General features: G+C 39.1%; 1 protein-coding gene and 1 pseudogene across 7 annotated transcripts in view; one reads left to right on the top strand and one right to left on the bottom strand.

The window, feature by feature from the left end:
- The window catches only part of PRKN (parkin RBR E3 ubiquitin protein ligase), a 1,534,725-nt gene that overhangs the window by 1,256,857 nt on the left and 250,379 nt on the right, over window positions 1–27,489 (top strand). The gene's annotated exons all lie outside the window — the stretch shown is intronic.
- LOC139437765 (serine-threonine kinase receptor-associated protein-like) lies at window positions 1,940–27,392 on the bottom strand (annotated as a pseudogene).

The following is a 27,489-nucleotide window of genomic DNA, read 5'->3' as shown; positions in this document are numbered from 1 at the left end:
CAAGTAAAGTAGAAGGAAATCCAGAATGAATGGTGCTGAGGAAGCCAAGAAAGGAAATGTTTCCAGGAGGAAGAAATGATTATTTGTTTTGAATACAATTGAAAAGTTGAATAAGATGAGGGCAGTGAAGTGCCCTTAGCATATAATAAGGTGGAGATCATTGATGACCATAAAGAACAATTATGGTGAAATACTTAGAGACAAGGACCAGATTTGTACGGGGTGAAGAGTAAATGGAAACGGAGGACTTGCAGAAGTTTTGTTATGAAGAGGAAACTAGAAATGCAGTAATTACAGTAGAGTTCCTTAAAGATTGAGGAGGCTAGAGCTTGTTTTATGCTCATGGGAACATAAAATAGAGATGGATGACTTGGTGATTAAGGAGAGAGATGGGATACTTGGAAGAAGGGGAGTCCTTGTGAAGGTGAAAAGGGTCAGAATCCAGGGCCCAGAAAGGCCATTTTCTCCATTGTAATACAAGGAGAATGGAGAAGGTGATGACTGGTGCAGGCATGTTTGAAGTTAGTGATGGGAAGGAGGAAAGTTTACATGCCTTGGCTCCATGAAGATAAAGGGTTTTTCACTGCAGTATCCTCTCCATAGAAGAGTACTTGACAAATAGAAGATGTTCAGTAAATATTTGCTGGGTAAATGAATACCTCATTATGATTTCTGTCTTTCAGTGAAATCTAAGTAAAATTTCCAGGTGAAGGTAGGAGGGAGTAGGGTGTGAGCAGTTTGGGAAGAAAGAAAATATGCAACTTGAGAAACATAATAACATCATAAGGAAGCTCTAAATGCCCAGCTAAAGATTGTGATCAGTAAATTAAGAGAAAGGCATTGTGTATTTTGTTCAACAGCATTCAGCAGCTGGGGTACTTGCACAAAGAAGATCCAGGCCAGGGTTTATGCCAAAAGAGTCAGATGAAAAGGAACACAAGAGATAAAAAAATTTCCAGGCAATGTTTATGATGGTGAACATCTATGTCACACTAAGGAGGATGTAAACTTGGAAGGGCCAATGGCCAGGGGGAAATAGTGTTGGGTCAGTTAATCAGAAGTCTTGGTGTAGTTGAAGAATTTAAGCAATGTCAATGCTTTAGCAAGAGCTCTGGAAAGAGAGCCGATGGTGGTTGGAAAGTGACACATTTGAAAGTTGGATTTCAGAGGTGGTACCATTTCTCACAATGAAAGACCCAGAGTGTGATGGTGAGAGTAGGAGGATGAGAAGAAGATCACTGAGGATGAGACAACAAAGGAAGTGATAGAGTAAGTTTATAGATGGTCCAGTCATACTAGGGTTCAAGTCCCCAGAATGACAAAAGAGTAGTACCAGAGCAGTCCTAGGAACTAGGAGTGAGGGGCTTTGTCCAAGAGACTGATAGGTGGTACTTTAGTTTACTGCCAATGCAATGCACTGAAAATGGGTTGGCTTTTTTGTTTTATTTTTTAGTGGAATTTTATTTAAATAACTAAAAACAATTAGATGTTCAGAAGCAGTATACAGTGAAAGAGCAATCAACCCAGGTACTTTATCATATATATCCTTTCTTTACAACTAAAGCAAAAAAGGCCTTTTACTTTAAGGGAAATGTCAGTAAGATAGGCCATTGTATATTTTTCTCCATAATAACATAACAGCTATGAGAAATGGAACTGTAATAAGAGGAATTAGATGTTGGCTTGCACACATTCATTCAAAAAGACAGTAGGCTGTTCGTTACTATAAGAGCATTACCCCACCTGCCTTCTTCTGATACTCTTGAGTTTTCACTTATAGGTAACACCATGTTAGTTCCAGCACTGGAGCTAGTTCATTTTCCCCATTATTTACTGCCCATGTTTGCCTTAAGCAGAGAGTAACTCTGGAAGGCTGATGCTTTTCTCTGCTTGCTTATTTCAGTCCATAAGTTTATACTATCTGGCATATACCTGATGCTCAGGCCTTAACTTCAGGAGTTGAGCAATAGATGGAGTCTAAATTCTCCAAAGCAATTTCTACTAGCTCCTCTTCTGTTGTCTCTGGAAAACTGATCTGCAACTTTGCCAGTTCACCACTATCCTTAGGAAGCAGACATTTCCAAAGGCCATGTGTTTTTTCCTACCACAATTTGCCATAGTCTACATGTTCCATTTTCAGAACCACTGCCATAGAGTTCTCCATCAGGACTAAAGCTCATTCAGTCAATAGGACCAAAGTGTCCTTTGTAGAATTCTAATTCTTCTCCACTATTATAATCACACTTATAAAGTTTAAAATCTTCACCACCTGCAACAAATTCTTTCCCAGGATAAGGAGATGCAGAATTGAGAGTTGCAGGAGCTTCACAGAATTTTAAGTGGCTCCAAACTTACTGCACTCTGAAAAGCAATAGATCGTCCATAAGTTATTACCAAAACCTCTCCCTTAGGAATATATTTCATACTACTAACCAACTTATTAAAATTTAGAGATGTCACTTCTGTCATAGTAGCCTGATCCCAAAAGTGGACAGTTCTATCATCAGCTGATGAACTCGATTTATCATCAGTACACCATAGAGCCTTTTTTTTTTTAAGGGTTAATTTTTATTTATTTTTATTTATTTATTTTTTGTCTTTATTTTTTTTGATGTTACATTAAAAAAATATGAGGTCCCCATATACTCCCCACCCCCCTCACCCCACTCCTCCCATAACAACAACCTCCTCCATCATCATGGGACTCTCATTCCACTTGGTGAATACATCTCTGAGCACTGCTGCACCACATGGTAAATGGTCCACATTATAGTTTACACTCTCCCCAGTCCACCCAGTGGGTCATGGGAGGACATACAATGTCCACTAACTGTCCCTGCAGTACCACCCAGGACAACTCCTGAAAATACCCCCACATCACAGCTCTTCTTCCCACTCCCTATCCTCAGCAGCTACCGTGGCCACTTTCTCCACATCAATGCTACAATTTCTTCCATTATTAATCACAATACTTCCATAGTAGAATATCAGTAAGTCCACTCTAATCCATACTCTATTCCTATATCCTGTGGACCCTGGGATAGTTATGTCCACTCCACCTCTATATCAAGAAGGGGCCTAGATTCCACAAGGATGATGGATACAATTCTCCTGCTTGCAGTTGTAATCACTCTTGGCTCCCTGGTGTGTTCGTTGACCTTCTTCACTTCCATGTTAGCTGACTGGGGTAAGTCCAATAAACCAGAGGGTAGGAGTTGCAAGTCTGTTGAAGCTCAGGGCCTGGCTATCACATGGACAGTCCAGAGATTCAGGTCCCCTGAGTGTACACTAAACCCTGGCGCCAACCACAGGTCCAGTAAAAGTAACAGGAGAGGCTTGTGAACAAAGATCACATCTGAGTCCAACTCCATCACACTCAGGAACACAAACTCCAAAGTAGGGCCAGCTGACATGGCACTGAACTACATCTGCCATGACCATAGAACTTGTGGGTCTCTGTAGCCCTCAGAAGAATCAATACCTGGGGTTGTATCTACTTTATCTGTCTCTGGGACTCTGCTCAGGTGTGCATAAGAGCGACCCCTCTGATGACCTCCCAGCTCTTTTTTGGAGACTCATAGCCATATAAACTCATTTGTCCTTTCCATTTCCCCCTTTAATTCAAGGTCAAAAAGCATTTTCAACTCCTGATATTACATGTAGGCTGAGATATTTTGCTGGTCTGAGTTGACCCTTTTATTCAAGGTTGTTTTCTAGTTACATCATCCCTTGGTGCCAGGGAGTAATCCCTTGGCGCCAGGGAGGCTCATCCCTGAGAGTCATGTCCCATGCTGGGGGGAAGGCAATGCATTTACATGCTGAGTTTGGCTTCGAAGTGGCCACATTTGAGCAACATGGAGGCTCTCAGGAGGTAACTCTCAGGCACTCTGCAGCTCTAGGCCTAGTTCTTATTTCAGGTACACAGGCTCACAAGCATAGTATTTCGTATCAAGGGCTCATTGTTGGACCATCCTTCTTTATTGGTCTTAGCCATTGCACTTGGGGGATTGTTGCTGTTCCATTAGAGAATGTGATAGAGCTCCCCTGGCTAGGAACTCAGCACTCTCTCAGTTATCATTTTTAACTGTAACCATAGATCCTTTTTGATACCAGAGGTGTGGCCACTGATTTCCTTAGGGTCTGCATCAGGTTTGTTCAAGTCATACGTGTGTAACAGTTTATCCTGTCCCCTGGATAACAAATAATTACTATTCTGAGTGAAATCCACAGGTTTGACCATGTGTTTATGAGCCAGGATCATCAATTTATTGCCTGAGACAGTATCCCATACTTTGGCTGTGAAGTCTGCAGCTGCTATAGCTGTTTTGGTGGCATCCTTATTCAATGTTGCACCCAAAACAGCACCCTATCACCCAAAAATATTCCAGTCTCCCTGGTGAAGCATTGGTTTACCATCCCACTTTTTTTCACTCCTGTCCCAGTTGTCAGAGACCCAGATAGTGGCCATGCTTGCCTGTGCCTGGGTTGGCTTTTATCATGGGAATTTACCACAGTAAGGGCTTACAGTTTCAAGGTTGTAAAAATGTCCAAATCAAGACATCATCAGAGATCCTGTCTCACCAAGGGAAGAGTCAACTGCTGGTGATCCTGGACTCCTGCCAAACAGCAAGGAAAAATGGTGGCCAGCCTCAGCCTCTGCTTTCTCCTCCAGGCTCACTTGCTCTCCAAGCTCAGCTGTGGGCAGTCAGGCCTAGGGCTCATCTCCCCATCCTCTAGGCCTCATTGCTCAGCTTCGTCTGCTCTGCTGATTCCAGCCTCCAGCCTCTCTCTCATCCTATTGGGGTTTCTCTCTTTATGTAGATGCAGACTATCCTGGAGTCGTCTCTCACAGGTTAAGGTAAAATGGCAGTTCTTCCTCTCCTCTATCCTCTCTTAAATAAGATGCCACTAAGAAGCTTGTAATCAAAGGCCCTTAAATGAAGCAATCTAATCAAAAGTGATCTAATCAAAATCCCTTAAACTGACTCCAATCAAAAGGTCCCATCCATAATGGGTTTACTGGCACATAAGCCAGTTTGCTTTAAGAACAGGATTTCAGCACAGGTGGCAACAATAAGGAGAGGGGAGAGGAACTACAACCAGAGAGCATGTCTCAAAGGAACAGTGTGTTTTTGAAAGAGAGAATAGAAGTGATGACTTAGGAGGATCCTTGGGGAACCAAGACAATCAGTCCCTTGATGGACTAGACCTTCAAGTCCATCCATATGTGACACATACCCCAAAGCAGTCTTCATTTAAGAGGGCTGCAGGAGAGGTGACCACCCACTTTCACTTGTCAGGGGATAGTGTGAAACATTTGAAAAGGCTAGTAACTTAGGGGAGTTTGTTTATGGTAAAGCAGAAGTTCCAAGGGTCAGATAGAAAGAATTTAGGAGAGAAGGGAAAGGCAGGGTTTGAGTCGTATTGGAGAATTTTGAAGAGAGGCCCATGAGAATAACAGTTCAGGTGATAAGATTGATGAGATGCCTGCTTCACTGATGCAAACAGTGATGCAGGGCATGATGGAGTCCATTCTGATCATCTCCTTTGGAGGGAAGGGGGTAGGTGACGAGACCACCTGACATCTGTGATCCCAGGTACATCTCTTGGTATTATCACCTTACTAAGCCTTTACTCCAAAGGCCTTCCTCAGTGTTATCACCTTGTTTATTACAAAGTTAGATGCTTAGACATATAAAGCGAGCTAATACAGTTCAGAAAATATTTTTTTTTAATTATTTGGATCATCCAAGTCTTATTCAGCTCATCAAATGTGCAGTGGAATTAAACCATTTTATTGTCCCAACCCATAGGCTTACACAAAACTTCCTGACAAATGGAATATCACTCCTTCCTTTCCACTGACCTCAGAATCACCTAGAAACCATCACAGCTGCTTCAAGACTGGATTAACTATGTCTGCAGTGACCATAAGCCAGAGGTCTGAAAATACTGGGTAGAGAAAAGAAAAGGCGCAGGGAGACCGAGTAAAGGGGATGGTATAGGTGACAAGTACAGAGGTTCCTTTTAAGAAAGTGGGCCTATAAGCTACCCACAAATTCCATTTATCTGAAGGGTGAGGCCCTTGGATTTGTAGATTTACTGCATTCTTTGGGAATGTGGTAAAGAGTAAAATAATGCATGGCCACACACAGTCCTGTTCCTTGCTCTGTGTCCCTTCAGGAGAGTGTGCTTAGAGGTCACATTTCCAAAATCTCCACAAGTCCCTTATGTCCAAACAATTGTAGAAACTCCTGCAAGGAAACCAGCTTACATGCTACCTGCCTGTCCTTCCTGTGGGTTGCCATCATATGTCACAGCCTGGAGAGGGGAGGGAGAAGCCAATTGGTTTTTTTAACTCCTTTCTAGAAGAGTCCACAACTACTGGAATTTTTTGGTACTTTTTGTGATCATGTCACTGAAACATCTGGAAAAAAAATCACTTCTTTTGCAACCCAGGATATAGTCTGTTGCTCTGAAAATTTTTTTAGACGTTTGATCTATTTCCTTCTTACCTTTGATTTCAGCCATGCTAATGACTGGTGTTTCTATGTAATAAATGAGGTCCAGCCCTTTCTCTAGCCAATTCACTTCATCAGTAGAAGGCAGATGTCCCGGCATGAAAAGAAAATTGTTTGCAAAGAGAATAAAGATAACAACGTGACAGGTACCACCACTAAAGCTGTCACTTACTCTGTCAGGCTGCCTACCTACGAATCAGAGAAAACAAAATTACAATTACTGAGAATTTAAGGAATGTTTTAGGTTTTTTTAGCCCTAACACATATAGAAAATAGGGCATTCTCTGCATAGTAAGGGAAATGGTTTAATCATAAGTTAGTGTTCTCTATAAAGTTATTTTAGATTATATTATCCAAAGAGGAAATGTTGTAATAAACTTTTTCATTCCTTTCTAAAAGAAAGTAAAGCTGAAATATTTTTAATCAAAGAAATAAAGGAAGGGAAGGAAAAGAGGGAGGGAGGGAAGAAAGAAGGAAAGGAGGGAGAGAAGGAAAGGAAGAAGGAAGGAAAAGAAGGCAAATGGCTATTATACAAACTGTGGTCTTTAGAGCCACAGCCCTGAGTTCTAATGCCAGATTGTGGGTTTCCAGCCTGTGCCACCTTCAGCAAAGAATTTTACTTCCCTATGACTCTGAGGCCTCATCTGTCACTTCACAGAGCTGGAGGCAGGATTGATTAATTAAGTCGGCAACAAGTCAGCCAAGTTGTATGCCCAGAGGAGATGACTTTGCTCCCAGAGGGATGCAGGGAGATGCCCAGAGACTTGAACCCAGCCACCCAGGGATCTGTCCTTGCTAATACTTAAACAGAAACCAGAGCTGAGGGGAATGAAGCAAAGGAGGCCCACGTGGGTTGCATTTGGAGCTATACCTGAGTGCCCCCAAAAGGATTCTCCAGAAAACACCCCAATGGTGCAAAACCGACCTCCTTTCTGGGCCAAAGCTTTGAACATGTACCATACATCCCCTGGATTGCTGACAAGCCGTGACTCATTTTGACAGAACGTTTAAAAGTTTTCCTAGATTTTCGTTTTACCCAGTACGCCTGTACTTCGAATTTCCTCGTTTCAAAATTTAGATTCCTTCTTGCTCTCTTAGGAAAGTATGCAAACTAAACGTCTCAGAGAGGCGCTCTCTCTTAGCTGCAGATGATCCCCTATATTTTGGAGAGCCCTTGAAAGTAGTTTTTCAGTGGTTGGGTTATTTGGACTCGGTTCTCTCCTAGCCGGACCCCTCCTGTGACCACTGGTGTTCCTTTCATGTATTTAAGATACAGGCATTGGTCGTAGCGATGGCTGGCAAGAAAGTGGAAGCTAAACAGCCCCTGCGGGGGTTGACCTTTGCCTCATTATAGAACCGTTGTCTTCCCAACTGAACCAACTACCCACACACCACTGGCAAACAACATCTATTTGATTATACTCTCCCATGACTCATTATTTCAATTTTTGAAAGAGGAGTTTATCCACATTTTTATGAATTTTGTACTTTCACATGAATATTTCCTGTTCTTGAGAGAATCAATGAGCATATGCATAAAGACTGAATAATTTACTCCCCAGATAAATAAAATATAAAGCATAGCAACGAGTCAGGACCTCACCAAGTAGGTCATATTAAGGGAAAGTATTTTTCACTAATCTGATGACATATAGGAGGCAGTATTCTCTATACTTTTCCTTAGGTGCTGAGTAGCATGCTTTGTGAATATTAATACTTACTTGCAAAATTATTTATAAATCGTGTACAAGGAAACCTAAATTATCTTAGTTATCTTAGTTTCATAAATTATCCACTTTATGAAGTTATATGTAGAGATAGTTTTAATATTAGTTTAGACAGTATGATTTGGCAGGGGAATATTATTAAATCAATATCTGTGTACACACAAACACACTTTCAGGCGTTTGCTCACTGTGCATTCCAACTCCTGTATGAGGTATTTTTAAATAATTTTTTGTTTTTGAGCTGACTTGAGGATTGATTCTATATACACATAATTCACATTGCAAATTATCACATTCCTCCAAATTAGTTCTGTTTATAAAATGCCATCCAATACTGATAAATAAAAAAACAAACAAAAAAAACCCTGCAAGTAATGTTAATAATATCAAAAGAACTGTTCCTTTCTACCAGCTGGAATCTGTTTATCAAATACTTCACCACAATGGCACATATTTTTTATTCATAAAAATACAGACATGCTTTTCCACCTGGTGTTAATTTGTTACAGCACTTTATTTAATAGTGGGGTTCTTTCAATGTACTCTCAAGTTTGTGTCACAAGTGGTTGAAAGGAATCTATGGAAATTTGGGTTCTGTCTTAAAGACTACCAAGTAAGGATCCATGCTGATGATATATATAATTACATGGCCTCATTATTCTGTTAGTGTATTAAACTTTCCCTGAATACTCGTACATTATTGGTTCTTAGTCAGATGTTTTCCTTATAAATTTCATGATGTTTAAAAATATGTAGAGATTTCAGGAAAATGGCATCAGAGTAGGTAGGCAGGAATCCGTTCTCTTGCAAAAATAGCAGAGAAGTGACAGAAACTGTCCAAAGGAGCTGCTTTGGGGATCTTTGGACCAGAAGAGTGCCATGTGCATCATCCAGGGGTGGATGGAGCCAGAGAGATGAATGGAACGGAAGTTGTACCATGAGTTAATCGCTCCCGCAGCTGGGAGCAGCACCCATCCCCACCCTTAAGGCAAACAGCCCTGGTAAAATGAGTGGCTGACGGTGGCCAACTGAGAGGGGAATGAACATATTCCTCTCTTGGAAGAGGGCAGGTGAGGAGTGCTAGTTGTGATTTATCTTCAGTGAGTTTAAGCAGCAAGGCCCTGCTTTGAGTTGTGGCTTTAACCAGATCAGAAACACAAGCCAGTACAGGCTGGAAGAATCACCTCCATAGAAACATTCACCGAAGAATACCATCTGCTGGCAGGCCAGGAAAGTGAAGGAAAACAAGGTTTTTTGGAGTCTTTCTTGTCCCTATATCCAGGACCCCTTGGGTCTGGACTGTACCCCATTAGGGGGTCCCTGTCCCTGTTTCAATAACTTAAGCAGGGCAATTTCATAGTTGTAGAATAAGTTGAACCAAAAATGAAAGAAAAGCCATGGAACAAAACCACTAGGCAAGAGAGAGAAATTGAGCATCAGAGTAAACTCATTAACATAGTCAGATGTAAAGACATCAGTAAAAAATTATAAGTCATACTAAGGAACAGAAAGATATGGCCCAGTCAAAGGAATCAAAAGTGCTGATGAAACCCAGAATTTCAAACAACTAATCAGTAATGTTCACATAAATATCCTAAATCAAATCAAGGAGTTGAAGGCTAAAGAGATAAAGGATATTAAGACACTGGATGAGCATTAAACATTTTTTGGAAGCTTGGAAAGAAAAATAACAGAGCTTATGGGAATAAATGATATAATGAATGTGATTAAAAATACATTAAGGGAAAGCAGATGTGGCTCAGGTGATAAGGCCTCTGCCTACCATTTGGGAGGACTCAGGTTTGATCCCTGGGGCCTCCTGGTGAAAAAGAAGAAGAGAAAGCATGCCCACATGGTGAGCCAGTGCCCATGTGGTGAGCCAAGTGCCCATGCGGTGAGCCAAATGCCCACGTGGTGAGCTGAGTGTCCATGTGAGTGCCTGTGTGGTGAACTGAGTGTGCACATGGTGAGCTCAGTGCCTGCACAAGTGTCCGTGTGGTGAGCTGAGCATCCACATGAGTGCCTGCATGGTGAGCCAGTGCCCACATGGTGAGCCAGACCCTCACAGTGAGCTGAGTGCCCGTGCAAGTGCCCACATGGTGAGCTGAGTGCATGTGTGAATGCCCATGTGGTAAGCCAGTGCCTGTGTGGTGAACCAGTGCCCTCATGGTGAGCCGAGTGCCCACACAGCAAGCTGAGGGCCCACACAGTGAGCAAGTGCCCATGCAAGTGAATCACACAGCAAGGTGATGATGCAACAAAAGAAAGATGAAGGGGAGAGTCAAGGAGAAGCACAGCAGAGACCAGGAATTGAGGTGGCACAGGTGACAGGGAACGTCTCTCCATATCAGAGGTCCCCAGGATTGAATTCTGGTGAGTCCTAGAGGAGAAAGACTAGAAGAGAAGACAAAAAAAGAGAAATAGATACAGAAGATCACACAGTGAATAGACATAGACATCAAAAACAGTAGGGTGGGGGAAGGGGAGGGGAAACTACATTAGGAAAAGTAACAAAAAAAATTTATAAAAATATATTAGGTATATTAGGGGCATATAACAGCACATTAGAATTGGCCAAAGAACAAATAAGTGAAGTGGAAGGCAGAGCATCTGACCTTGAAAAGACAGAAGAATGGAAAGAGAAAAGAATGGAAAAATTGAAGAAAGTCTCATGGAATTGAATGACAGTGTAAAAGGCAGAAACATACATGTGATGAGTGTCCTGGAAGGAGAAGAAAATGGAAAAGAGGCAGAAAAAAATTGAAGAAATAATGGCTGAAAATTTCCCAACACTTATGAAAGACATAAATGTCAATATCCAAGAAGGACAATGTATCCCAAAAAGAATAAATCCAAATGGACTTACTCCGAGACACCTACAATTCAGAATATCAAATGCTAGAGATAAAGAGAGAATTCTGATGGCTCCAAGAGAAAAATAATTCATCTTATACAAGGTTCACTCGATACGACTAAGTGCCGATTTCCATCAGAAACCATGGAGGCAAGAAGGCAATGGTATGATATATTAAAGGCACTGAATGAGAAAAACTGCCAGGAGAGAATTCTTTATCCAGCAAAACTGTCCATCAAAAATGAGAGTGAGTTTTAAGTCTTCTTAGATAAACTAAAAGAAAGTAGTTCACCAAGAGACTAAATTTACAAGCGATACTAAAGGGAGTGCTGTAGCCTGAAAGGAAAAGACAGGAGAGAGAGGCTTGGAGAAGAATGTAGAAATGAAAATTACTAATAAAGGTAACTAAAAGAGTTAAAAGGCAGACATTGGTAGGATACAACAATGGGAAGCCAAAGGATAAAATGGATGAAGTAAGTCATGCCTTTACAGTAATAACATTGAGTGTTAATGGACTGAACTCCATAATTAAAAGACACAGACTGGCAGAATGGATATATATATAAATATATGAACCATCCATATCCAAAAAAAAAATGAAAGAGGACTCCTATCTCATACTTTTTGCAAAAATTAACTCAGAATGGTTCAAGGACCTAAATATAAAAGCTAGAACCATAAAACTTCTAGAAGAACATGTAGGGAAACATCTTGAAGAGGTTCAAAGCACTGATGAAGTGTTTTTCACTTTATACACAAAGCACAAGCAGTGAAAGAAAAAATAGATAAATGGGACCTCTTCAAAATTAAACTCTCCTGTGTTTGTCTTTGTCAAGAAGGTGAAAAGGCAGCCTACTCAATGGGAGGAGATATTTGGAAACAACTTATCCAATAAAGGTTTGATTTCCCTGTTATACAAAGCAATCATACAACTCAGTGACAAAAAGACAAGCAACCCAATTAAAGGATGGGGGAAAGACTTGAATACACATTTCCCCAAAGAGTAAATACAGATGGCAAAAGAATACATTAAAAGATACTCAACATCACTAGCTATTAGGGAAATGCAGATCAAAGCTACAATGAGATATCATTTCACACCTTACAGAATGGCCATTAATTTAAAAACAACAACAACAAAACTACAAGTTCTGGGGAGGATATGGAGAAATAGAATCTCTTCTTCACTGTTGGTGGGAAGGTATAATGATGTAGCCTCTGTGGAAGACAGTTTGGAGATTCCTCAGGAATCTAAATATAGATCTGTCATGCATTCCAGCAAGCCAACTACTAGGAATGTATTCAGAAGAACTGGAAGCAGGGATGCAAACTGACATTCGTACACTAATATTCATTACAGCATCATTCACAATTGCTAGAAGATGGAAACAATCCAAGTGAGTGGATAAACAAAAGGTAGTATATTCATATGATGGAATCCTATTCAACAATAAGAACAAATGGCAATGTGAATGAACCTTGAGGACATTATGTTGAGTGAAATAAGCCAAGTAAACCAGACACAAAAGGACAAATATTATATGGTCTCACAAATACCAACTAAAATCAATCAGTAAACTCACAGATGTAAACTCTATAATATAGTTTACTAGGAGGTAGAATGTGGGTTGAGAAGAGGGAGCTGATGCTTAATGTATGTAGAATTTCTAATAAGATTGATTGTGTAAATGTGTGGACATGGATAGAGTTGATGGTAACACATTATAATGAGTATAACTAACACTGCTGATTTACAAATGGGATTATGGCTGAAAGGGATAGTCAATTGTAAGGAAGCGAGAGGATAATCTAGGGACTACATAATATAGTGATTTCAGTGGTAGATGAGAATTGTGATTAACAGTACAAATGCAAAAATATTCTTCTATTTCAAGATATCATGAATATGATACAACTAATGTAACTTATAGACTGTAGTTATCAGTAATATTGTAATATTTTACAGCAATGGCAAAGAAGATACTATATCAATTCTGAGGGCCAACAATTGTGGGGTATAAGGAAGTATAGTACTTTTTCTTTTGTACTGAGTGTACACTTTCGATAAGTTGTATAAGACATGGAAATATATAATACAGTGAACACTGTGGTGGATGATGGACTGTGGTTACTAGTACCAATATGAGAATGTTCTCTCATGAACTATAACAAATATACAATACTAATATTTGGTATTAATTATAGGGTGGTTTGTGTGAAAAGTACACAAAATGTAAGGTATGGACAATAGTTAGCTGTAATATTTTCATTATGTTCTTTAATCATTTGTAACAAATATTCTACAAGAGTGCAAGTTGGTGTTGGTGTGATGTATGGGAATCCTGTATGGTATGCATGCTTGTTTTGTAAACTCACAGCTTTTCTAATTAAAAAATGCAATGTGTTTTCATAGGCATAGATTTTATTTCAGATGTTGTTTGTACTTTTTACATCATCACAAGTCATCAGAGGGAAGAGAAAGTCCAGGTAAAATTGGGGAAACAGAGTTGGGAGATAACAGAAATTGAGGCACCCTATTTCTCTACCCTGTTAAAAAAACTCCAGAAGAGGAAACTCTACAGCCATGAAAATGGAAGCACTGTCCTTAATTCCACCTCTTTCTACAAATTCAGGAGAATTAGTTTCATGTAAAATAAGCAAAAAAAGGCAAAAGATTAAATCCATACAAATTATTAAAAGGAATGACAGAATGAGGAGCAAAATAACATCCCAACAGTGAAAACATGCCAGAAAAACATGCCCACAAAACCCATGGAAACGGAAATAACTACTGCAAAGTGAACTAAAAATACAATGAAAATTGATTTAAGAAAAATAGAAGGCCAAAAGTAGGGGAACTTCTAAAAATAAAAGAGAAATAAAATAGATAAAAAGAATTGGAAAGAATTTGAAATTTTGTAAGTAAAGAAGTTTATATATATGATACTAAGATTTGCAGGTGAAAAATATCAAAGGAAGAGAACAGAGCAAATACTAAAAAGTAATTTCAACTCAACTTTCCTGAAAGTGCAACAGGTTGGGAGCTATATACTGAAAGGTGACATCATAGGCTTATGAAAATTGACCAAGAATGACCAGCACTAAGTCATATTCTAATAAAATTACTCAATTTGAAAGGAAAAGAAAAAAAAGGGGTTTTGGGTATCTGAACAAAAAAGAGCAATTCACTTATAAGGGAAAGAAAATCCAATTGACTTCTTGTCTTTTCCATACCACTTTATTTTTTTTTTTTTTAAAGATTTATTTATTTATTTAATTCCGCTCCCCCCCCCCCCCCCCCGTTTGTCTGTTCTTGGTGTCTATTTGCTGCGTCTTGTTTCTTTGTCCGCTTCTGTTGTCGTCAGCGGCACGGGAAGTGTGGGCGGCGCCATTCCTGGGCAGGCTGCTCTTTCTTTTCACGCTGGGCGGCTTTCCTCACGGGCACACTCCTTGCGCGTGGGGCTCCCCCATGCGGGGGACACCCTTGCGTGGCACAGCACTCCTTGTGCGCATCAGCACTGCGCATGGCCAGCTCCACACGGGTCAAGGAGGCCCGGGGTTTGAACCGCGGACCTCCCATATGGTAGACGGACGCCCTAACCACTGGGCCAAAGTCCGTTTCCCCTCCATACCACTTTATATCAGAACATGGAATATGTTATTTAACATAATCAAGGAAAAATTGGTGAGCCTAGGATTTTCATCCAGCCAAACTGGTTTTCAAGGATAAGGACCACAAATAAACTGTCACCAATAAGCAAGAACTCAATGAATGTATTTCTCACTAGCTCTCCTTGAGGAATGAACTAGTAATGTTTCAAACAACCAAAATTACTAGCCTCATCAACATAAAGAGAGGTGATGAGTATGAAATGTGTGTGTAATTAAGACAACATGAAGGTTAGGAGAGAATATAGGATGGCATGGCCATATGTTTCAGCAATGTAGATATGCTATAATAGCTAGAAAAAAATTGGTGGAAAATATGAAAATATATTTGGAATTTTCAGTTATCACATTCATGGTGACAGTATTGGTTTTGTTATTCTAAAATAACAAAATAAAGCAAATGAACAACTACAGGATATTCTAATGTATCATTCTCTGCATCATTGAAAACCAGTGGGGAAGAAAGGAGATATATATGTAAAATTAAAGATATTAAATAAAACCCCTATAGTTCTGAAATACATATCCTTCAAATTAAGAATTGAAAAGACCTAGAAACAATGGTTGTCTAAGTAGCATCAAGTATCCCTTGCACCCAGTTTGTGGTCCTAAAATATATATATTTTATATAAGGCTGCTTACCTGGTGGGAATGTGGAGAAGCATGGGAAAAATAAAATTAATGTAACCTATAGACTATAGTTAACAGCAATACTGTAATATTCTTGCATCAATGCCAAAGATGTACTGTGTTAATCATAGGGGTGTATGGAAATAATATGCCAAATGTACACTATGAACCATGGTTAGTGGAAATAATCTGATGATATTATCTCATAATGTGTAACAAACATTCCACAATGGTGTGGTATGTTGGTGAAATGGTGTTGTATGGGAATTCCACATATGTGCCTGATTGTTTTGTAAGTTCACAACTTCTGTAATGAAAATATATTTTTTAAAAATAAGGCTGCTTAAACAATTGGGTAATTCATGGTCTAGAGCAGTACATATCTATAATGAGCCTGGAACGATTTGCCATACCACATAGCAAGGAAGCTATCAGACATGACCAGGCTTATATAATAAAGAATTGAGGAGTCTACTTCTAGACGGTTCCATCAGCCAGAGATAGGAAAATTTGTGCATCAAAAAGTAAAATAACTGCAGTGGATGAAAACACACAGCATCTAATATGTTTAGTCTATAAGTTCATAGTCATTCTTTAAAAAGAATCAAATATTTATCCTTTCCTATGTCTTTCCTATGCAAACTGTAAACTGTGTCACTGGGTAAATAAATAATAGAAGTATTCTAATTAATAAATGAAATGTTTTAATTAAAAATATAATTTGCTAAACTCATTACCTTCCCCCCCAATATGGGACATGACTCCCAGAGATTAGCCTCCCTGGTGCTGATGGATTATTACTAAATATTGATTAGCGATGCATTTTGAGAACGACCTTGATCAAAAGGGAGAAATATTAGAGAATTTAGAGATTTTATGGCTAAGAGATTTCAAAGTGAGTCAGGAGGTCATTTTGGAAGATTTGAAATCTCAGCCAGATTTCAAAACTGCCACAGTAAACAAAGCCTCAAAACAAAAGTGTTCCTGATGCTCATAAGGCCATGTGGACCCAGAGGAAAGGCAACAACCACATGAAATCAATACCCTCCTGGCGGGCTTTATGTGGGAATATATGAAATGCTATTTTCCCCAATATTACAAAATTATACTTGGGTATAAATCCCTTATTCATGATTCTACTACTTCTTTTATTTGAACCTATAATTTTCAATTTATCTGTTAAGCTTATTTCTCAGAGACTTAAAGACTTTGGATTGCTCCTATGCCAATTTAGCCCCAAAATCTCACAGATATGTGGCCAACTCCTACTTTCCAGTTCTTTGGGCCTGCCTTGGACAGCTAGCAAAATGATGGCAATGGACCAGCCCCATCCCAAAAGCAAAGGATATTCTCAACTGCAAGCAAAACAATTCCTTTTCTATGCCCCATATTATTTGTGTCACTTCTCTGCCTGAAGCAGTCATAGAGGATATCATCTGAAATCCCTCAAGATTGAGGAATGAACAAAAATAATGGGCGAGTGTAAATGTTGACTAAAGGAGCTTTATTGGTATTGCAGTTATTATCTTTTGTTAACTAAGTAAGTTGTAACCTTGATAAAAAATATTTTGCAAACCTAATGAATTAATCTTGCTAATGAACACTTTTGACTGCTCTTTCAAAAGGGAAGCAAGCAGGGAAGTGGCTGTAGCTCAATTGATTAGGCTCTCATCTACCATATGGGAGTCCCTGGGTTCACGTCCTGGGCCTCCTTGTGAAGGCAGGTTGGCCCACACCTACAGAGATCTGATGGCCCGTGCCCACAGAGAGCTGGTGCAGCAAGATGACACAGCAAGCAGAGACAAGCAGACACAGAAGAACGTGCAGCAAATGGACACAAAGAGCAGACAGCAAGCAAGCCACAAGGGGGAGGGGGGGATATATAAATAATAAAATAAAACACATTTTTAAAAAAGGGAAGCAAGCAGACATGTAAAGTCTCTTGCTGGAAAAACAGAATGCCATCTCTGAAGTAGTAGTGTCAAAAGGAAAACAGAACAAGAAACTCAAATCTGATCAAGCCCTTAGACTCCATTACCCATTTACAGGAAATAAGGCTTCTCAGAACATTGTAAGAGCCACACAGATGCAATCAGCAAAATCCAGACCAAGGGAAACTATAGGTTACATGTCCTAATTTCAACAAATAAATTGCAAATAAAATTATAAAGAAAAACAATAAAGTAATTGTGATAAAAGGGGTTTCTTTTAGGAAGGAGTGAAGAATTATGATAGTAACAGACTTTTAAAGTTCTTCTGGGATTTCTGACAAAATTCTATGTCTTGACCCTGGTAGTATTTTTGTTTCTTAAATAAATTATATGTATTTTTTAAAATTAATAATAACAGCTGTTATTTATTGAGTACTTACTAAAGGCCAGACACTGTGCTTAGTCTTTTACATATATTTTTCTTTATTCTTTTTATTTAGAGAAGTTGTATGTTTATTAAAAAAACATGTAAAAAATACAGCATTCTCATATATACCCTGAATATTGGCACTTTGCATCAGTGCAGTACCTTTGTTATAGTAGATGAAAGAACATTAAAATTGTACTCTTAACTATAGTCCATAGTTTACATTAGGTTTATTTTTCCCCATATACCACTCTATTATTTTCAGCTTGTATTTGTGGTACAATTGTTATAATTCATGAAAGAATATTTTTATACTTGTATTATTAACTGTAGTCCATCATTCAGAGTAGGGTTCACTGTGTTAATACTGCTTTATTTTATTTTTTTATACTAGTAACATATATTTAGGTTGGTGCAAAAGGAATTGTGGTTTCAGATCATGGCTTTTAAATCATTATAATTAGGCTCAAACACATCTTTATTAATCAAAATAGGAACAATTACAATCAACACATTTTTGCCAATGAAAGATAAGTTTGTGTATTCCTGTAGCATAAAAATCTGTGTTTTGGGATTCAACGAACTCTTGGAAAGCATTTTCTGCATCCTGCTGGTTGTGGAAGGATTTTCTCTGCAAAAAGTTGTCGAGATGCTTGAAGAAGTGGTAGTCAGTTGGCAAGAGGTCAGGTGAATATGGCGGATGAGGCAAAACTTCGTAGCTCAATTCGTTCAACTTTTGAAGAATTGGCTGTGCGATGTGCAGTCGGGGATTGTCACGGAGAAGATTTGGGCCATTTCTGTTGACCAATGTGGTCTGCAGGTGTTGCAGTTTTCCGTGCATCCCATCAATTTGCAGCACATACTTCTCAGATGTAAAGGTTTTGCAGGGATTCAGAAAGCTATAGTGGATCAGAACAGCAGCAGACCACCAAATAGTGAAAATAAATATAAAATAAACAGCAAGTATTAAGTCATTAGCAAAAATACATAAAGCAAGAAATGCACATTAAAATGATGTATAACATAACCACATTTATTTAAGAATGTATGACAGTATCAAATGGCAAATTTCAACAATGCAAAACTGCAATTACTTTTACACCAACCTAATATGACAAAAGTTTCCCCCCCTTTTAACCACATTCACATATATAATTCAGTGTTGTCAATTATACTCACAATAAAATACTACCATCACCACCATCCATTTCCAAATTTTGCAATCAACCTAAATAGAAATTCTACAAAATTAAACCTTAACTCCCCATTCTCTACCCCTAACCCAGCCCCTGATAACCTTTATTCTAGATCCTAACACTTTTAATTTTCCTTATTCTAATTAGATCATATCACTGAGATCATACAATATTTGTCCTTTTGTGTATGGCTTCTTTCACTTAGCGTAATGTCTTCAAGGTTTATCCATGTCATCATTTCTTTTTATGGCTGACTAATATTCCATTGTATGTATGTCACATATGGTTGTTTGGAAATTGTAAATATGCTGCTATGAACATCAGTATGAAAATACCTGTTTGAGTTCCAGGTTTCAGTTCTTTGGGGTATATACCTAGTAGCTGGAATGCTTGGTCATAGAGTAATCTATATGTACCTTTTTGAGGACCTCTCAAACTGTCTTCCACAACAACTGCAGCATTTTACATTCCCACCAGCAGTGAATGAGTGTTCCTACTTCTCCACATCCTCTCCAACACTTGTAGATTTCTGTTTTTTAATAGTAGCCATTTTGGTGGGTGTGCAATGATATCTCATTGTGGGGTTTTTTGCAATTCCCTAATAGCTCGTAATGTTGAACATCTGTTCATGTGCTTTTAACAATTAGTATATCATCTTTGGAGAAAGGCCTAATCAATCCTTTGCCCATTTTTTAATTGGGTTGTTTCCCTTTTTAGGGTTGAGTTGTAAGATTTCTTTAAATAATTCTGGATATTAAACCCTTATTGGATATGTGGTTTCCAAATATTTTCTCCCATTGAGTAATTGTCTTTTCACTTCTGTGGCAAAGTCCTTGGCTGCACAAAAGTTTTTAATTTTGAGGAGGTCCCATTTGTCTATTTTCTTCTTTTTTGCCTGTGCTTTGGGTGTAGAGTCTAAGAAACTATTGCCTAACATAAGATCTTAAAGATACTTATGTACATTTTCTTCTCTGAGTTGTATAATCCTGGTTCTTCTATTTAGGTATTGATCCATTTTGAGATATTTTTTTGCATATGGTATGAGATATGGATCATCTTTCATTTTTTGCATATGAATATCCATGTCTCCCAACACCATTTGTTTATGAGACTATTCTGTCTCAATTGATTGCACATGACAGCTTTGTGAAACATCAATTGACCATAGATGTGAGGGTGTGTTTCTGAACCAGCAATTCAATCTCATTGGTCATTATATGTTTCCTTGTGCCCATACCATGCTAGGTTTCTTTTTTTAAGATTTATTTTATTTCTCCTTCCCCTTCATTGTTTGCACTCACTGTCTGCTCTCTGTTCATTGTGTACTCTCTGCGTCTGCTCATCTTCTTTTTAGGAGGCACCAGGAAATGAATCTCCCATGTGGGAGGGAGGCACCCAATTGCTTGAGCCACCTCCACTCCCTGATTGTTGTGTCTTTCATTATGTTTCCTCATTATATCTCCTCATTGCATCATCTCATTGCATCATCTTCTTGCTTCATCTTGTTGCATCACCTTGTTGTGTCAGTTCACCGTGTCAGCTTGCTGTTTTGCTTGCCTTCCTTAGGAGGCACAGGGAACTGAACCCAGGACCTCCCATGTGATAGGCAGGTGCCCAACTGCTCGAGCCACATCTGCTTCTCCTGTGCTGTTTTGACCACTGTAGCTTGGTAACAAGCTTAGAATTCAAGAAGTGAGAGTTTCCAACTTTGTTCTTTTTCAAGATGTTTTTAGCTATTCAGTGCCCCTTACCACTTCCAAATAAATTTGATAATTGACTTTCCCATTTTTGCAAAACAGGCTTCTGAAATTTTGATTGGGAATGGATTGAATCTAAATAATTTTGAATAGGACTAGCATATTCCTGATATTTAACCTTCTAATCCATGAACACAAAAAGTTCCTTCTATTTATTTAGGTCTTCTTTGATTTCTTTTAGCAATGTTTCATACTTTTCTATGTATCCTTGGTTAAGTTTATTCCTTGATATTTAATTCTTTTAGTTGCTATTTAAATGGAACTTTTTTCTTGATTTCCTCCTCAGATTGCTCATTACTAACGTATAGTAACACTGATGATTTTTGTGTGTTGATCTTCTATCCTGTCACTTTGTTGAAATAATTTATTAGCTCTAGTATCTCTGGAAGATTCTGGGGGACTCTCTTTTATAGGATCATGTCATCTGCAAACAGTGAAATTTTTCCTTCTTCCTTTCTGACTTTCATGTCTTTTATTTCTTTTTAAATAAAATTTTATTAAAGTGTATCCTCATACATGAACATACATGCATAAACAATAAGTATATAAGTAAATTTGTGTTTCTAAGAATGTGACCGTTTCATCTAGGTTGTCTAATTTGTTGGCATCTAGTTGTTCATAATATCCTCTTATGATCTTTTTTATTTCTGTGGGTTCAGGAGTGATGTTCCCCCTCTCATTTATGATTTTATTTGTTTCTTCTCTCTTTTTTCTTTTTCAGTCTAGCTAAGGGTTTGTCCATTTGTTGATCTTTTCAAAGAACCAACTTTTGGTTTTGTTAAATTTCTGTGTTATTTTTATTCTCAACTTCATTTATTTCCACTCTAATCTTTGATATTTCTTTCCTTCTGCTTGATTGGGGTTAGTTTGTTATTCTTCTTCTAGTTTCTCCATGTGTGCAGTTAAGTCTTTGAATTTAGCTCTTTCTTCTTTTTTAATGTAAGTGCTTAGACTATAAATTTTCTTCCCGGCATTGCCTGTGTTGCATCTCATAAGTTTTGACCTGGTATCTTCTCATGTCCATTAGTTTCATGATATTTTACTATTTCTCTTGAAATTTCTTCATTGACCCACTGATTGTTCAAGTGTATTATTTAGCTTCTATACCCTTATGGATTTTCCATTTTACTGCTTGTTATTGTTTCCTATCTTCATTCCATTATGGTCAGAGAAGATGCTTTGTTTGGTTTCAATCTTTTAAAAATTACTGAATCTTGTTTTGTGACCCAGCATGTGGTCTATCCTGGAGAATGATCAATGTACAGTTGAAAAGAATGTTTATCTTGCTATTTCGGGTGGCAGTGTTCTGTATATGTCTCTTAGGTCTAGTCCATTTAGCATGTTATTCAAGTTATCTGTTTCCTTATTGATCTTCTGCCTCGATGTTCTATCTATTAACGAGAGTGGTATACTGAAGTCTCCAACTATCACTGTACAGGTGTCTATTTCTCCCTTCAGTTTTGCCAGTGTTAGCATCAGGTATTTTGGGGTACCATGATTAGATACAGAAATATTTATGATTGCTGTTTCTTCTTAGTGGGTTGCCCCTTTTAATAATATATAATGTCCTTCATTATCTCCAATAACAGCTTTTGATTTTAAGTCTATTTTGTCCAATTTTAGCATAGCTATGCCAGCTCTTTATTGGTCACTATTTACATGGAATATATTTTTTCAACCTTTCACTTTCAACGTATTTGTGTCTTTGGGTCGAGGGTGAGTCTTTGTAAACAACATATATTTGATGGCATTAGTCCCTGGCACCGAGGGACCACTATCAACTACCAACTGATGATGCAACTGGAAAATGACCTTATACGGAAGGTTCAATGCGGATCAGCAGAATATCCCTGTCTACATAAAATAACATGACTTTAAAATGCTATTTGACCTAATGTAAGGGGGAAATGGAAAGGAGAAATGAGTTTATATGGCTACGAGTCTCTAAAAAAGAGTCTGGAGGCTGGCAGAAGGATTGCCCTTATGCACAACTGAGCAGAGTCAGAGAGACAGATAAAGCAGATACAACCCCCAGGTATTGGTTCCTTTGAGGGCTAAAGAGACCCATGGGAGTTATGGTTATGGCAGATGGGGTTAACTACCAGGTCAGATGGCCCCTCTTTGGAAATGGTGTTTATGTGTGATGAATCTGGACTCAGATGGGATCTCTCTTCATAAGACTTTCATGCTAATGTGCTGGAGGTGTAGTTAGTGTTGGGGTTTAAGATATATTTAGGGGATTTGAATCTCTGGACTGACAATGTGATAGCCAGGTCCTGAGCCTCAACAGACTCCAGCACCTACAATCTGATTTATTGGACTTACCACACTCAGCTAAGATGGAGTTGAAGAAGGACAACCACCACACCATGGAGCCTAGAGTGATTACAACTGAAAGGGGGAGGATTGCATCCAGCATCCATGTGGAATCTGAGCCTCCTCGTGACATAGAGGTGCAATGGACACAACCAATCCAATATCCACATAGAAGAGGTGGCATTGGATTGGGAAAAGTGGACATGGTGGCTGATGGGTATGGGGAAAGGCAGGAAGAGATGAGAGGTGAAGGCGTGAAGGCGTCTTTGGGACATGGAGCTGCCCTGGATGGTGCTTCAGGGGCAATCATCAGACATTGTAAATCCTCACAGGGCCCACTGGATGGAATGGAGGAGAGTATGGGCCATGATGTGGACCATTGACCATGAGGTGCAGAGGTGCCCAAAGATGTACTTACCAAATGCAATGGATGTGTCATGATGATGGGAACGAGTGTTGCTGGGGAGAGGTGGGGGTGGGGGGGTGGGGTTGAATGGGACCTCATATATATATTTTTAATGTAATATTATTACAAAGTCAATAAAAAAATTTAAAAAAATTAAAAAAACATATATTTGGATCATGCTTTTCTATCTGTTCTGCTAATCTGTGTCTTTTGACTCGGGTGTTAATCCACTGTCATTCAGTGTTATTAATGTGAAGGCAGTACCTACTTCAGCTATTTTGTCCTTTATATGTCATATCTTTTTATGTCCCTCTTTTCCTTTATTGCACACTCCTTTTCTGCATAGTTGATCTTTTGTGATGTATCTGACTGTTTCCTTTGTCATTTCTGTTTCTATCTCATTGTCTGCTTAATGTCCTTTAACTTTTTAACTGTATTTTCTTTCATTTCCTTTAATTGATTTAGGGAATTTGTTTCAACTCCTTTGATTGTTAGTTGTTCCAAATTCTGTGTCTCCTCTGAAGTTTTTATTTGTTCCCTTGACTGAACCATATTTTCCTGTTTCTTAATATGGCTTGTAATTTTTTTTGCTGATGTCTAGGAATCTGATTAGCTTGATGAGTTAACTATAAAGGTCACTTTCTCCCTCTTATCTAGGGTTTTACTGTTGATTAGCTTTGTGTTAAAGCTCTTCTTTGATGCTTACTATTCCAGATCTTTATAATAGCCCATCTGTTTTTCAGATTTTCTCTGCCCTTCTTTATCCGATTCTGTATATGTGGTATAATTTTTAAGGTTGCCCTTCTTGTGCAGCAGACATCTTCCTCTCCTCTGTTCCTTCTCTGGGAATTGAGCACCTTGATATGTTCTGTTTGTTTTCATACAGAATTTTCTCCCAAGCTTCCATGATTTGCTTAACTTCTCTCCCTCACTCAGTGTCCCCTTTGCCTTATACTTTCGGTACTGGAACCCATTCTGTCTTACAGCAGTTCAGTTTAACTTCCCCCCTTGGTTTTTCTGTGAGGTTTTTCTGCTTCTGGTTCCTTCTCCAATAAGTCATCCCATCCCGGGGAGCCATTCGGGGTCAATTCAGAAAATGAATCACTCCAGAAAAGTCCATTTTGTGTTGACGGGCTCCAGCCAATGGAAACAGGACTGAGCGAATACAGCTCTTGCCAACGGTTCTGCTGTGGTCTCCCTGCCCACCCTGTCCCTGGGCGCCCTTTTGTGTGAGCACAGGTCAGAGGTTTGTGTTCTGTCCTGAGTCTCTGCAGACTTGGGTGGCTGTGTCCGGATACGTGTGGAGCTCTCTCTCACTCACTGCTGTGAGTGATTCTACATTTTGCCTACATGGTGGGAGGAGCTGGGGCCACTGCCTCTGCTGGACTCCTCTGCTCTGTAGGAGTGAGTGACGGGGAGGCATATGGACTAGTGCATCCAGGGCAGAAATGTCCTACCTGATGTTTATCTTGAGCTTCAGTTCAACATATGTGGACTCCTAGTCTGGGACCTACATCTTCCATAGTTCTAAGCAAGAGGGATTGTCCCTCGTTTTAGCTGATTCTCTGGGGAGACTTTTTCAGGGAATGTTTTATGTCACTGTGTTGATGACATCACCCACATTATTTTTATTGAACTCTGCATCCGTTAGATTGTCTAATTCTTTGTTGTATTTATTTTTTTTTAAATTTAAGAAGTGAAAGGATTTGGATTTGCCAAGACAAAAAGGTTGAGCAGTCCAGTGGTTCTGAACTGAGCACAGCTGAGTCTCCGTAAATATTGGATGAAATATTTCAGTTATGTGAGGAGATGTTGCATGCAAAATCCATACATGAGTGGGAGTGAGTGAGCAATGGCTTGCTTCCTTATACTAGTCTGGCAAAACCCCAACCCCGCTGAAATGCAACTTCCTGCCTACACCGCACATCTGCCAAGCCAGCTAAGTGTTAGTGGAAGAAAACAGACTCTACCCACTTGTTTTCCTTTAAATTCATCATCGCTGACCTCTACTGCTGGGCCTAGCAATAACAGTAACTCCATCATCTTAGTGTCTGTGCCTGCTCTAACAAAGCGCCACAAACTTGTTGGCTTAAAGCACCGTAAGTTGGTTGCCTCACAGCTCTGGAGGCTGGAAGTCAGAAATCCACATGTCAGAAGGTCCAGGGTCCCTCTGAAGCTTATGGGCAGAATCCATCCTTGCCCCCCTGAGCTCTGGTGTTTGCCAGCAATCCTCGGCAGTTCCTGGCTTGCAGAGGCAGCGCTTCACTCTCTGTCTCAGTTGTCACCTAGAGTTCTCCCCTGTGTCCATCTGTCCCTGGGTCCAAACTTCCCTCTTCGTGTAAGGCCACAAGTCAGCTCCCCTAATTCCTTTTGGCCTCATCTTAACTAATCATATTTTCAAAGACCCAATTTCCATGTTATGTCACAGCATTAGGAGTTGAAATTATCTTTTAAGAGGATACAATTCAATCCATTATCTACCTCTTCTATCCTCTTTTCCCTTTATCTTTTATATATTTTCCTCTATTTCCTTATTTCCAGTTTCTCCCTTGTCTGTGTGCAACTGGGCTCGAATAGCTTTGGCTTCCTTCTTTCTAAGGATCAGTGTCTTCACTCCTTTCTGCGGCCAGCTCCTCCACTCATCCTTTAGATCTCATTCCTTCCCTCCTACTCAAAGTCATTTTCTAGACTAAATCATTAATTTGCCCCTCTCTTCTCCATCATTACCTTCAGCAGACTAACATACTATTATTTCTTCAGTTTCCAAAAATCCTTTACAATCCCATTAACCCCTCCAGCTGCTATCCTACATCTCAGCCAGAATCCTAGAAAAAATAATTGTCCAGTCTCATCTCTTTGAATTCCTCTTTTCTAAGTATCTTTGAATCTACTCCGGTATGGCTTTTCCCTCCATGAATCCGCTAAACTCTTCTTGCCAAGGTCACAATGATGTTTACACTTATAACCTCAACCACTTTACAGTGATTGACTTACCAGCAGCATTTAACTCAATTTATCATTGCATCCTCCTTGAAATACTTTGTTTACTTGGTTCCCAGAAAACCCATGTACTTCATTTTCCTCTTGACTCGGTGGCTGCTTCTTTTCAGTCACCTTTCCTGGTTTCTCTTCATCTTCTCTACAGAGGTTTGATAACTTCATCTAATATAAGTCATTGAGATAACAGAGTCAGACTGTTATCAGACTTGTAAACCAGACTTAGAAGAATCATAGATCTAACCTAGCATCAAGTTTTACTACCAAGTTCAAGGATACAGGTAAACATGAAGCACAGGCAAAACATAAAGAAGCTTGGCCATCAATGTGTCTCCTCAGGTCCTTTCTTGGCATATTAGGATGCTCCTTGAACGAGATATAATATATGAGATTTCTAAGAAATTCATGGAATGGTCACCAACATGAAATCATTTGATAATATAAACTATCACATCATTTATCACTTAATAAAATATCTTCATTTTATCCCCTAATAATTGCATAGCTTATGACATTTTCCAGAGAGCCTTGCCCCATAAGTTCATAGATTCTATTTTGTTTACCATGAGTTGTCATACACCAAGTATTTCCTGCTAAAAGCATTGTATATATATGAATACTTTACTAGTAAAGACCACTGTCTGTAATTAACATGCTTATAAGAGAATTTAGCCAGATGTCCCTCTCTTTCTCTCTTTCTTTCCCTCTCTCCCTCTGTCCCTTTCTTTTCTTTTCTGTTTCTTTCTCTCTTTCTTTCCTTTGTTTCTTTCTTTTTCCTTTCCTTTCCTTTCCCTTCCTTTCTTTCTCCCTTCCCCTCCTTCCCTCCCCCTTCCCCCTTCCCCCCTTCCTCCCTCCCTCCCTCCCTTCCTTCCTTCCTTTTTATTTCTTTCTCCTTCCTACCTTCCTTCTTTTGTTCCTGTCTTCCTGCCCAGATCTCCTCTCCTATAATGACCCTAACCATTTTGGATTAGAGCCTATCCTGATTCAATTTGGCCTCATCTGAACAAATAACATCTTCAATGAGCCTATTTACAAATGGGCTTGTATCCACAGGACCT

This window comes from Dasypus novemcinctus, chromosome 28, assembly GCF_030445035.2.
Source record: "Dasypus novemcinctus isolate mDasNov1 chromosome 28, mDasNov1.1.hap2, whole genome shotgun sequence".
NCBI lineage: Eukaryota > Metazoa > Chordata > Mammalia > Cingulata > Dasypodidae > Dasypus > Dasypus novemcinctus.
This window is presented reverse-complemented; position numbering and strand designations above follow the sequence as displayed.